This window comes from Nicotiana attenuata, unplaced genomic scaffold (assembly GCF_001879085.1).
Source record: "Nicotiana attenuata strain UT unplaced genomic scaffold, NIATTr2, whole genome shotgun sequence".
Taxonomy (NCBI): Eukaryota; Viridiplantae; Streptophyta; class Magnoliopsida; order Solanales; family Solanaceae; genus Nicotiana; species Nicotiana attenuata.
The window spans coordinates 180,951-194,033 of NW_017671066.1; the positions used below are offsets into that span (position 1 = coordinate 180,951).

At 37.2% G+C, this 13,083-nt stretch overlaps 1 long non-coding RNA gene across 1 annotated transcript; it reads left to right on the forward strand.

The window, feature by feature from the left end:
* Positions 1-7,557: 7,557 nt before the first annotated feature.
* LOC109205649 lies at positions 7,558-12,478 on the forward strand. Its single transcript, XR_002064709.1, has 2 exons — positions 7,558-8,456; positions 11,839-12,478. It is a non-coding gene; the product is annotated as an uncharacterized LOC109205649 (long non-coding RNA).
* The last annotated feature ends 605 nt before the right edge of the window (positions 12,479-13,083 follow it).

The window sequence follows — 13,083 nt, forward strand, 5'->3', positions numbered from 1 at the left end:
GTCCTAAAAAGGATAAGCGGTCGCTGCAAATATAATCCGGTCTAAAAGTCCGGAGTCGAATCCCACAGAGAACTAAGGTTTAGCTACAGTTGTTCACTATCACCAAGAATACAAGCTTGAACAATTCCTAACTTATAGATATTAAGATTCTTGTGTTTAACTAACTAACTAACAAATTAAAATAATAAATTAACACTAAAGATACTACAGGTTGGAGAAAAGATTAAGGAGGTCTAGAGTTATGATTTCCCCAATTATCGGAATCCTTCCCGCTATGTCTTCTATAATTTCGTCTAAGTATTCTCTACCGATCATGAGCGCTCTGCGTATTGTAATTCTCTCCCGAGTAATTACGACAATTTACTAGACATACTCTCCCGAGTTACGCTAGCTGGCTTTAATTACAGCTCACTTAGATCGCACCCAAGGTTTCGTTATCCCTAATCCCACCTTTAAACCCTTGGTTATTGATTCCTCACATACGTCGGGAGTGATATTGTTCAACAACTACCTAAATATGCACTCTCTCCCGAGTAATACATACTAAATAGGCACAGCTAATTGAGGGCCCTTCAATCAACCACAAGAATAATATAGTTGAACAAATAGAGAAAATACTACGGCTCAATTATATAAAAACATAACAAGAATTTATCCTACAAAAGGTTCTATCAAAACCCTAGATAACAAATTAGCTATTCATAATAGTATGTAAAACTACAATACTAAAAGTTATAACCAACAATGAAAAATAGGAAGAGGAAGGAAAAACTCGTAGAAGAATTTCCCGCCTTGCTCCTATTGTGTCTCTGCCTCCTTAGGTCGAATCTGTGTCAAAAATATGTCCAACCCTCTCAAAATACCGTTTTCCCATGTATATATACCAAGTAGGGTTGGGCCCAAACAATTATACCTTCTCCAATGTGAAAAAGGACAAGTTTTCAGGCCTGGACTAGCGCGGGCGTGCTAGTGGCCGCGCATATTAACAAGTGCACTGTCTCAGTTCGCGACCAGGTCCGCGATCGCGATTTCGACCGCATTTTTTACCCTGTGACGTTCGGAATTTGGGAAAATGTAAGACATGAAAGTTGTAGACCTTTGAGTTAGCTTTCCAACCATATATTGTGGTACCCAAATAGAGTTCTGAGAAAAAAGTTTTGTGCATTTCACTAGACACGCGCAATATGCCTACTCGATTCTTCGTTTGTTCCAACTATCATCCGTTGACCCCCGAACACGACCCCGACTTAATTCTTTGAGTTTTTACTCAGACTTCAAAGCTCCAAATCACTTGAATTCATTCCATAGCATCTACATAGCTCGGAATCACTTCTACAAGGCATAAAACACACAATTAGTGCAAGACACTAGCGATTAAAGCTCAAACCAATTAAAGTCCAGTAAATTTGAGTGTAATAAGCGACTAAAATACACAATTATAGCCTATCATCAATACCCCACACTTAAACCATTGCTCGTCCTCGACCAATCAAACTACACTTTATGTAGACACGACCTTTTTTTTTTTAAACAATTCTCCTAACTCATCACACAAAGAATATTTAAAATAGACTAAGCACAAAAGAGTAACATCTTCACCTCAAGATTTGACTCACAAGTACCACGCATTATTAACAACTCACCCACTTACTGTAACATAGAGATCACTGACATTACCTTTCCTTCACGAATCAAGTGCCCTCACACAACAAAAGAGAGTAGTTCCACACGATAAAATTTAAGAGCACTTAGGAACTCAAGATAGAAAGAATTCACTCACTCTCAGAAATAACATTCATATGCCACAAAAGATGCACCACAGGCTTGCCCGTAGTGTACTACTCTACTAATCGAGCTTATTCAGTCTAGGATCAAGTAGGACTTTATTTGGTTGTAATGTAGGCTGCGGGACCGGTAGGATACATTTAGATATAAGAGTGACTACACCTCCCTAAGCACTTTAATACATATACTTTAACATTCAAACCCCATACTTATGTCAAATCAAACTCCACCTTCACCTCAACGTATATTACCCCATACTTCTTTAAGCAAAATTACATCAAGAGCCACCACTTATCAAGGAATATTTTTTTATTTTTTTTACAGCAATACAACTATTTTTTTTTCCAATTCAAGTGGCTCTTACTTTTTCAAAACAGCGCACCTTTCTCCTTATTTCATTAGCTCCACTCAAAAGCCAAACCAAACACCCCACACTTTAACTTTTACAAAGTTCATAAACAATTCAAGTGCTCATGAGAGGTTACAATGGTTCAAATAGACGGTTAATTCAAATAAATGGGTAAGACTTGTAATGTGGTTGCAAAAGAAATAGGATTACAAGCACAAAGGGGTTAACTACAATACGTAACAATTAGGCGGATAAAATATACATATCTGGCTCAACAAAGAAACGCCTATATCACTTCCAAGACTGAACAAAACTACTATTTTGCTTTGCGAACACACGGGGCAAGTTCTAGGCATCAAATGTAATGCACAGAATAGCACCCAAACCTCACACACACATGGCACATAGCTCACTCAGGATTGGATTCATCAAGACACTCTAGTCAAAGCAGTTCAGCAAAGTTAAAATCATACAATTTAAGGTACTTTTACAAGAGTCAAAAACTGAGCCTAAGCGTCACAGCCAGAGTACTTACTATTCTCAAGGAATAACAAAGTTAAGAGATATTGCTACAATTCAAACACAACACAATGGCTCCTACTCCCCCAAAAAAATTATCTACACCCGGTTCAAACAAAACCCTTGGAAAAGAACTGCGACACAAAGAAAAACCAAGGGGTAATTGCTACACTACCTAACAAAAAAAACTTTTTTTTTGACTTAAATCCCTCGAGAAAATTGTCTAATAGATCTATCGTCGGGAAAAGTCCAATCTTTTCTATTTTAAAAAAATTCAATTAAACTAACATAACTAAAATAGCATATAAAGTCACCGACAATCTCCTCACCCCACACTTAAAATTGTGCATTGTCCCCAATGCACACCCATACATACAAGAGGGTAAAAGAAACTCCCTGGTAGGCCAAAGGCCGAAGCATTAGCATCTCATGGGTTACTCAGACTTCTCCCAGGCCCGGTCCTTCGTGCGGGTACCTCACACTTAGTTCCAACCATCTGCTTCGCTGTTGCATCCTTCCAATAGCTTTTCTTTCCATGCTCCTAGAAAATCAAAAATCGACACTACAAAAATAATACAATTAAAATAAATAAAATAAACTAAATTAAAAAAAAATAAAGCTGGGTTGCCTCCCTACAAGCGCTTGATTTAACGTCGCGGCACGACGTGAATCACTTTTTGCCTCCACCTCGAGCTTATGAATTGAACCCCAAGTTTTGATTCAAGCTTATGATTATGGTCATGGGACGGTGGAACGAATCTAACTGGCCCAAGGAAATCATGTAGTATTCTGCACTCCTTGGCCTTTGTATGAGGTATGTAATCTTGACTTTCTGGCAAGAAGAATTCCAGAATATATGCACCTTGTTCCTCATTCCTTGACTCTTCAATTGGCTCGGATGACTCTATTTCCATATCATCATCTAAACATAATGTGAAAAAATGCTTGGAGTGTGGACTAATGCGCTCAAACACATGAATTTTAGGACTTTCAACATCCTCAACATCATTCACACTAGATCAACTAAATTTGTATCTTTAATGTCCCTGGTTGACTCTAGTATTACTTCTTCAACATCGGCATCCTCAAATTCTAGCTGGATAGATTGTTGGTGTTCTACTCTGACCTCCTCCTCTAGCCCATCCTCGTATTTTTTTAAATCCTCCAGTATAATGGCAATTTCTGCAGCCAATTCATACTCATATTGGCTACTATCCACAATGTCAACTTGTTGCGCTTTACAAGGTTCAATTAATTTATTCGCTTGAGCCTCCAAGTTGTGAATAGTTGCCCCTTGCCTTTGTACCTGTAGTAGTATCTCATCATATTGTTCCATAAGGCACTTTAGCATATCCTCGATCTCTTTCAGGTCCTCATACCTGGGTTCTTCTTCACAAGAAAAAGAAGAACCATCAAAGTAAGGGGTTGGGGGAAGATAAGAAATATAAGCACAACCATGAAAGTGACCATCTTGACCACCACACATATCGCACACATTTCACACATAAGATTGAGTTGGTGCACATAACTCGCTCTCGGGAATATTTTGATAGTTTTGCCCAAGGTGGTTTCCTCCACTAAATGCATAAGAAGGATCAAAAGCAGAATTACCAACATCAAAACTCCATAATTCCAAGATGCTATGTTTCTCAAATTAATAAGTAAAACAAAAAAAAAATCAAATACAAAAAATAAAAATAAAAGTTCAAACTCGAAACCTAGCAATATGTACACCTACAACAATACCGTTAGTTCCCCGGCAACGGCGCCAAAATTTGATCACGCCCAACTCTTGTCCTAAAAAGGATAAGCGGTCGCTGCAAATATAATCCGGTCTAAAAGTCCGGAGTCGAATCCCACAGAGAACTAAGGTTTAGCTACAGTTGTTCACTATCACCAAGAATACAAGCTTGAACAATTCCTAACTTATAGATATTAAGATTCTTGTGTTTAACTAACTAACTAACAAATTAAAATAATAAATTAACACTAAAGCTACTACAGGTTGGAGGATAGATTAAGGAGGTCTAGAGTTATGATTTCCCCAATTATCGGAATCCTTCCCGCTATGTCTTCTATAATTTCGCCTAAGTGTTCTCTACCGATCATGAGCGCTCTGCGTGTTGTAATTCTCTCCCGAGTAATTACGACAATTTACTAGACATACTCTCCCGAGTTACGCTAGCTGGCTTTAATTACAGCTCACTTAGATCGCACCCAAGGATCGTTATCCCTAATCCCACCTTTAAACCCTTGGTTATTGATTCCTCACATACGTCGAGAGTGATGTTGTTCAACAACTACCTAAATATGCACTCTCTCCCGAGTAATACATACTAAATAGGCACAGCTAATTGAGGGCCCTTCAATCAACCACAAGAATAATATAGTTGAACAAATAGAGAAAATACTACGTCTCAATTATATAAAAACATAACAAGAATTTATCCTACAAAAGGTTCCATCAAAACCCTAGATAACAAATTAGCTATTCATAATAGTATGTAAAACTACAATATTAAAAGTCATAACCAACAATGAAAAATAGGAAGTGGAAAGAAAAACTCGTAGAAGAATTCCCCGCCTTGCTCCTATTGTGTCTCTGCCTCCTTAGGTCGAATCTGTGTCAAAAATATGTCCAACCCTCTCAAAATACCGTTTTCCCATGTATATATACCATGTAGGGTTGGGTCCAAACAATTATACCTTCTCCAATGTGAAAAAGGACAAGTTTCCAGGCCTGGACTAGCGCGGGCGCGCTAGTGACCGCGCTAGTGGCCGCACATATTAACAAGTGCACTGCCTCAGTTCGCGACCAGGTTCGCGATCGCGGTTTCGACCGCGTTCGTCACCCTGTGCCGTTTGGAATTTGGAAAAACGTAAAACATGAAAGTTGTAGCCCTTTGAGTTAACTTTCCAACCATTTATTGTGGTGCCCAAATGGAGTTCTGAGCAAAAGGTTATGTGCATTTTACTAGACAGTGGCGCAATATGCCTATTCGATTCTTCGTTTGTTCCAACTATCATCCGTTGACCCCCGAATACGACTCCGACTTAAATCCTTGAGCTTTTACTCAGACTTCAAAGCTCCAAATCACTTGAATTCATTTCATAGCATCTACATAGCTCGAAATCACTTCTACAAGGCATAAAACACACAATTAGTGCAAGACACTCGCGATTAAAGCTCAAACTCAATTAAAGTGCAGTAAATTTGAGTGTAATAAGCGACTAAAATACACAATTATAGCCTATCATCGGTGGATATTTCCAAGTCTATGAACTGCTACTATATACAAAATTCCACCTTTTTTTTTCTTTTTTTTTTCTCTCTTCATTAACTTGCAAATAAGCATCGAAACTAACTAAAAGTATATTTTCTTCTTAGGAGTTTAATTCATTGACAAAACTCACATTCGTAAAAGATATCAGTAATTAATTAATTTAAAGCTCGTTCGTTATGGATATATCCAAAACGAAAAAGGAGAAAGTGTTGAATTTTCAAGGATATATCCAAAATAATCGGAAGATCAAAGTTAGGTCTCATTCGTTTGTACGTAATGGAGGTCTGAATTTTAATTATTCAGATCCAAATTATTAAGTGCATTTATTTTTTAATTTGAATCTTAACCATTTAGATCTATAACAAAATCTTAATATCACTAAGATGTTATATATTCAAGAATTTGTGTAAAAATAATATTTCACTGTTATCCTACACTTTCATCACTAATCATCATCACCAATGTAATCCACCACTACCCACCATCCATTACCACCATCCACCAACCAACATTACCACAAAAACCACCAATCACCACAACCACCATTATATATCACCCATCACTGTATTAGTCACCGTCACCATTAACTATTATCGTAATCCACCATCTACTACCCATAATCACGACTATCAACCAACACCACCACCCGCCACTACCCACACAGTATCCACAATTACCACTGTTAGCCATCATCACCACCAACCACAATATACAACAACAACAACAACAACAACAACAACCCAGTGGAACCCACAAGTGGCCCCTGGAGGGTATGTGTACGCAGACCTTACCCGTACTCCGGATGAGTAGAGAGGTTGTTTGCGATAGACCCTTTGCTCAAGAAGATGAACCAACCACCATATAATTTTCTTAAATAGTTCATTAATATAATATTATATTAGATTAATTAGTACTATTTAAGTTGAATTTATACTTTTTAAGTTTAGAATAAAGATAAGTTTTGCACACACAGATGTAGAAAAACAAACAGTATTAATTATTCAGTATTTAGATCTTAATACAACATCTTAATATTTAGATATGTATTCAGATTCAGACATTAATTTTAATACACATAATAATATTGAGATATGCATTCTGATTCACACATCTTAATCTTAATAAAAATAAATGAGGCCTAAATCTGCATTTACTCCGAAATTATTAATGAAAAAATACAAACAACAACTTGTCATGGGACAAATCAAAGATGATAAACAGAATAGTGTGTTATGTTCTATTCGAATCATATGCTAGCCTGTGAAAAGAAGAAGGGAAAATGTCAAAAAAAAATTGTATTTCTGATTGAATTCTTTATGTACAAGCAATGTATATTTATACAAGTATATTCCTATGAAAGAAAACTAGAATGAAAAATGAAAATAAAAGAACCCTATAGTATTTGTACACTTGTCATGTTTGTACTAGACTAATTATAACAAAATAACCTACTAATATTCCTTTCCTATCTCTCCTGCGCGTGAACCTTCTTACATGTGTGAGAAGGTTCTATTTTTTATGTTGTTATTTTCACGGTCCAGATTTAATCTATCATGACTAGCTTTAGACTCTAGGTTAATGCCATATGTCCCTTCAGATTTGAGACCACATGACTTAGCCTACTTTGTTTTGTCCGAACTCATTCTTTCTTCTGACTTTCAAGCCTTTCTTCTTCTCTTCATCTCTGCTTTGTGAGCACCCACAGTGAGATTGATTTACAGTAACCCCCCCCCCCCCCCAACTTGGAGGGGAACAACGAGATTCCCAGCTTGTTAAGAATTGAACGATGGGAAAGCCCTGACAACGGCTTGGTAAACAGATTGGCAAGCTGAGATTTTGATGACACAAAAGTGAGGGAAATTAGGGATGAAAGAAATTATTGTCGAACAAAATGGCAGTCTAGCTCCACATGTTTGGTGAGCTCATGAAACACAGGGTTTCGTACAATATGAATGGCGGATTGACTATCGGAGAGAACAAGAACCGACATCAAAGGTGGTACTGAAAGATCATCAAGGAGGCGAGTGAGCCATGTTAATTTGGCGACAACCTTGTGCATTGAACGATACTCCGCCTCAGCGGAGGACAAGGACAAAGAAGCATGTCTTTGATTTCCAGGAAATAGGAAACCCACCAAATGCGATATAGAAGCCACTAACAGACCGTCTGGTTTTTGGGCATGAAGCCTAGTCGGCATCGCAAAAAGCGACGAGCTTTAGGTATGGGGCTGTATTAAGGATGATCCCTTGACCTGGATCTGTTTTCAGATATCGTAAAACTCGAAGGGCTGCTGTGAGATGAGAAAGTTTGGGGCTTTGCATGAAGTGGCTCAATTGAAGAACATCAAATGAGAGATCTGGCTTCGTATGGGTCAAATAGTTTAACTTTCCCACGAGATGTCAGTAGAGTGTTGATTTGAGAGAGGAGTCCCTGATTCTGTTGTAAGTTTGGATGAAGGGTCGAGGGGAGAAGCCACACAAGAGGAATCTGCAATGTCAAATTCATTCAGCAAGTCCAAGGTAAACTTCCTTTGACACACAACAATCCCTTGTCATTCTCTTAGAAGCTCCATGCCTAGAAAGTAATGTAGATTACCTAAGACTTTCACTTTAAATTCACAATTTAGGAAAGACTTTAATGTTATAATTTCTGCTAAATCATTACCACTGATTAAAATATCATCTACGTACACAATCATAATTGTAGTCAAAATACCTTGTCTTTTAAAACACAAAGAGTAGTCGTTAATAGAAGAATAATACCCTTTGAAACTCAATGCTCCAACAAGCTTAGCATACCATTTTCGTGAGGCTTGTTCTAAACCATAGAGAGACTTTATGAGTAAACAAACATGATTAGGGCTTGCGGGTGATAATCCAACAGTGAATTTCATATAAACTTCCTCTTGTAAATCCCCGTGTAGGAAAGCATTACTTGACATCTAACTGATAAATTGACCAGTCTTTCTTGGCAGCCACTATCAAAAGACATCTAATGGTGGTCATTTTGACCACAAGGGAAAATGTTTCAATGTAGTCTATCCTCTCTCTTTGTATATCCCCCCTCACTACCAACTTTTCCTTGATTCTCTCAATACTCGCATTTGATTTGTGGTTTACCTTCTAAACCCGTTTATAAGGTAGGGATTTTTTACCAGGTGGCAACACCACTATATTCCAAGTGTGATTTGACTTTAGAGCCTCAATCTCTAAATTCATTGCCTCGTTTCAACCAGGGTGCATTAAGGCTTGAGTGAAACTAGTAGGTTCTGAGATTTGTGAAACAGACTGTAACACATGTTGATTGTGAGATGATAGATTCTCAAAAGAACACACATAATCGCAACAGGATCTGCAAAACAAGATGTAAGGTCAGTGAGGAAAATATTGTTACAAACAAAATCTTTGAGATGATTTGGCCATTTAACTCTCTAGAAAATCTCCTAGGTAAAGTAGGTGTAGCGTTCTGAGGAGTAATTCTGGTCCTAGGTGAATTAGAATGATGTGGAGAGGGAAATCTGGTAGAGATGGGTGAAAAGGGCATATTATGGGTAGGGGTGCTAGATTCAGGTGAGCTGGAAGGAGAAGATGAAGATGAAGGCAATGTGGTAGTAGTTGGAGTGGAAGACATATTGGGATTAAGGATAGGATCAAGGGATGAAAACTCAGGATGTTGAGCATCTTGTGAAAAAATAATTGAGAAAATGGAAGAAGGCTGCATAGAATTATATGCAAAGGGAAATTTGTCCTCATAGAAGTGGATATCCCTAGACACTATAATCTTCCTTGTGTCCAATTCCAGTAACTTGTAATCTTTCTGCCCCAAATTATAGCCTAGAAAACACATGGTTTTGCTCTTGGATCAAATTTGATTCTCCCACTAAGACAGAGTAGAAGCATAGCATAGACAACCAAAAACCTTGAGAGTAACATAAGATGGAGATTGTTTGAACAAGACATAGTAAGGTATTCTTCCTTGAAGAACCTTAGAAGGCATCATGTTAATCAAATGAGTAGTAGTCAGTACACATTCTCCCTAATAAGTAATAGGAACCTTTGAGTGGAAAAATAGTGCTCTAGCAGCCACTAGGAGATGTCTGTGTTTTCTCTCAACTACTCCGTATTGTTGAGGAGTAGCAACACATGATGTTTGATGAAGTATTCCCAGAGAATGAAGGAAAGGCTTGTGTGCCTTTCCCCAGTTCAAAAGCATGGTTTGTCCTAAGTTGTTTCACCTTAGTGTCACACTCTCTTTGGACCATCGTGAAAAAATTCTTTAAAACTTCAAATTCATTACTTTTGGTGCTCAGTAGAAAGGTCTAAGTACCCTTACTAAAATCACACAATAATTAAGAAATATTGAAACCATTGTATGTGGGAACTTTGTAAGGTCCTTATGTGTCCGCGTGAATTAACTTCAATGCTTTCTTTGATTTAATTTGACTCAAAGGAAGTTGATTTCTAGTTTGCCTAGCCTTGGGACAAATATCACAGAAACATTCAGAATTTGAAGGGAAAAAAATAAAACTGAGATGTCTCATCGATGAAAAAGGCAAATGCACCAATCTAATAATATTTGCATCATAATTTGCATTAGCAGAAAAAGGAAAAGATACTGAATTTTGACTAAAAACATCATGACATGAAACTGCATTCTCTTCATTGCTCCAGCAAGCTTAGCATACCACTGCATTAGGCTTCAAAAGATATAGTCCCTATTTTGCTTCATCAAAAACTTGACCCTTCTTCATTAAAGAGGCCTGCAATATACATAGAGTAGAAGAGAATGAGAGTATGCACTGAAACTGAATAGAGAACCTATCAACATGCAATAAATTATATCTGAAAGTAGGAACATGAAGGACATTTTCAAAACATAATTTGGCATGATAGAAACTTTTCCTATATGTGTTATTGTGACCTTGAAGGAATTATGCAGATTTATATGCAAAGGAACAGGAGACAAAGAAACAAAAGCATTTGAGTTAAAACAGATATGTTCAGAAGCTCTAGAATCTATAGTCCATGTACTTGTATTAAAAACTGAAAGACATGTTCCAGAAAACTTGATAATCGTACCGGCCACTGTATGAGCATTCATATATGAACTTGGATTTCCCATATCATCAATCTTGACTTGTTTGATCAATTGAACTAATTGTGAAAATTGGTCCTTAGAGAAGTGTTGGTTTAAAGCATTAGAGTAATTTCTAGCATCATCACCCTGTTCTCCTGATATAGCTCCATTACTCCTTATGGTTCCCTGACCTGTTCTTGGATTTGTCATCTCAAAATCCTCTAGAAAGCCAATTATTCTGTAACAGTCTGCCACACTATGTCTTGTTTTCTTGCAGTAGTTATATGAAAAATTTGGATTAAACTTTCTTTTCTTTTCCTTAGGGAATGATGATTTTTGTGTTGGATTTCCAGTCTTTTGAAAACCACTTGCAGTTCTTTGAAACTGTCCTGAGAATTTTTGTTTCCCATTTCTTTGTGGGAAGCTTGCTTGCCCTGCAAAAGTAGTCTGTCCTTGAAAATTTGTTTGGTTCCCTGCCATGAAAGATGAAGTTTCAGTAGAGATAAGAGGATTAGCATACACCTCTCTCTGATTTTCATCATGTAGGACCAATGAGTAAGCATTGTCAATACTAGGTAGATGGTTCATCATGATTATGTGTTCTCTTGCCTCACTATAGACTTCATTCAACCCCATCAGAAATTGAATGAGTCTTTCATCCTCTTGTGATTTTTCTTGTGCTTTCTTTCCCTCACAAACACAGGTGCACGTGCCTTTGATATTGCAATTAAGTGAATCTAACTCATCACATAATCGTTTTAGCTTTGTGAAGTAACTAGCTATGTAACTTGTTCCTTGAGTTAATCCAGCTAATTCTTTCTGCAGATGATATAACTTTGCACCATTCGACTGTCCAAATCTATGCTCCAAACTGGTCCATAAATTCCTTGCAGATTTGGAGTATATTACATGTCTCCAATGTCTTTGGTGAGAGAATTCAACAACCATGATGTAACCATGTCATTATATCTACTCCATGGTTAAGTCTTTGGAAGTAGGAGCTGGAGCTGGGCAATTCCCATTTATAAAGCCCAACTTGTTCTTTTTAAAAGAGATATCAAGTCAGATCTCTTCCAGCCCTGATAGCCTTTTCCATTGAACACATCATTCACCAAGCTCATACCAGGTGCATCTGAGGAGTGAAAGAAGTAAGGGTAACTTGGATCGAAATCGGGTTCATTTCTAGTTGAAGATCCACTTGCTTGAATTCAGTTGAATCAGGCATGATGAAAAGAGAATGGAAAACAACCAAAAATGAAAATCAGAAGAGATATGAAGTTGTCCCTTGGATCGAGCTACTGCTCCGATATCATTAAAAGAATAAGGGAAAATGTGAAAAAATTTCTGTATTTCTGATGGAATTCTTTCTGTTCAAGCAATGTATGTTTATACAAATATATTCCTAGTGAAAGAAAACTAGATTGAAAAATGAAAATAAATTAATCCTATAGTATTTTTACACTTGTCATGTTTGTACTAGACTAATTATAACAAATAACCAACTAATATTCCTTTCCTATCTCTCATGCGTGTGAACCTTCTTACATGTGTGAGAAGGCTCCACATTTATGTTGTTATTTACACGTAGGGGTGACAAAATGGATAAAACAAAATAAGTAACCACTTACCGCTAAAATATGGGTTGGATAATGAACATTTTAAAAACGGATCAAATACGGATATTACCCATATTATCCATATTTTATATGGGTACCCATTGGTTATCCATGGGTAATAAAGTCAAAACTTTCCAAAAGCATTTTCGCCCCTTTTACCCCAAAAGCATCACTGAATGTCTGAATCCAAAAGCATGACCATATTCCTCTGTAAATATGCAAAGGCAAGAAATTGGCGACATATTTGGTCTTCATTCCCTGAATAATTTTTTCGTAAATACGTAGTAAGTGTGTATATTGCCCGTCACCTTTTTCATGTTAGATTTGAATCAATAAAGCACAAAGCTAGAATTATTGAGTAGTTGTGCGATAAAAGAAAATTAATAATTATTGAGTAGAAAACTGGGTCACTGAACAGTTGAGGACTTGAGGCTAATGTGAAGCCATGAACGGA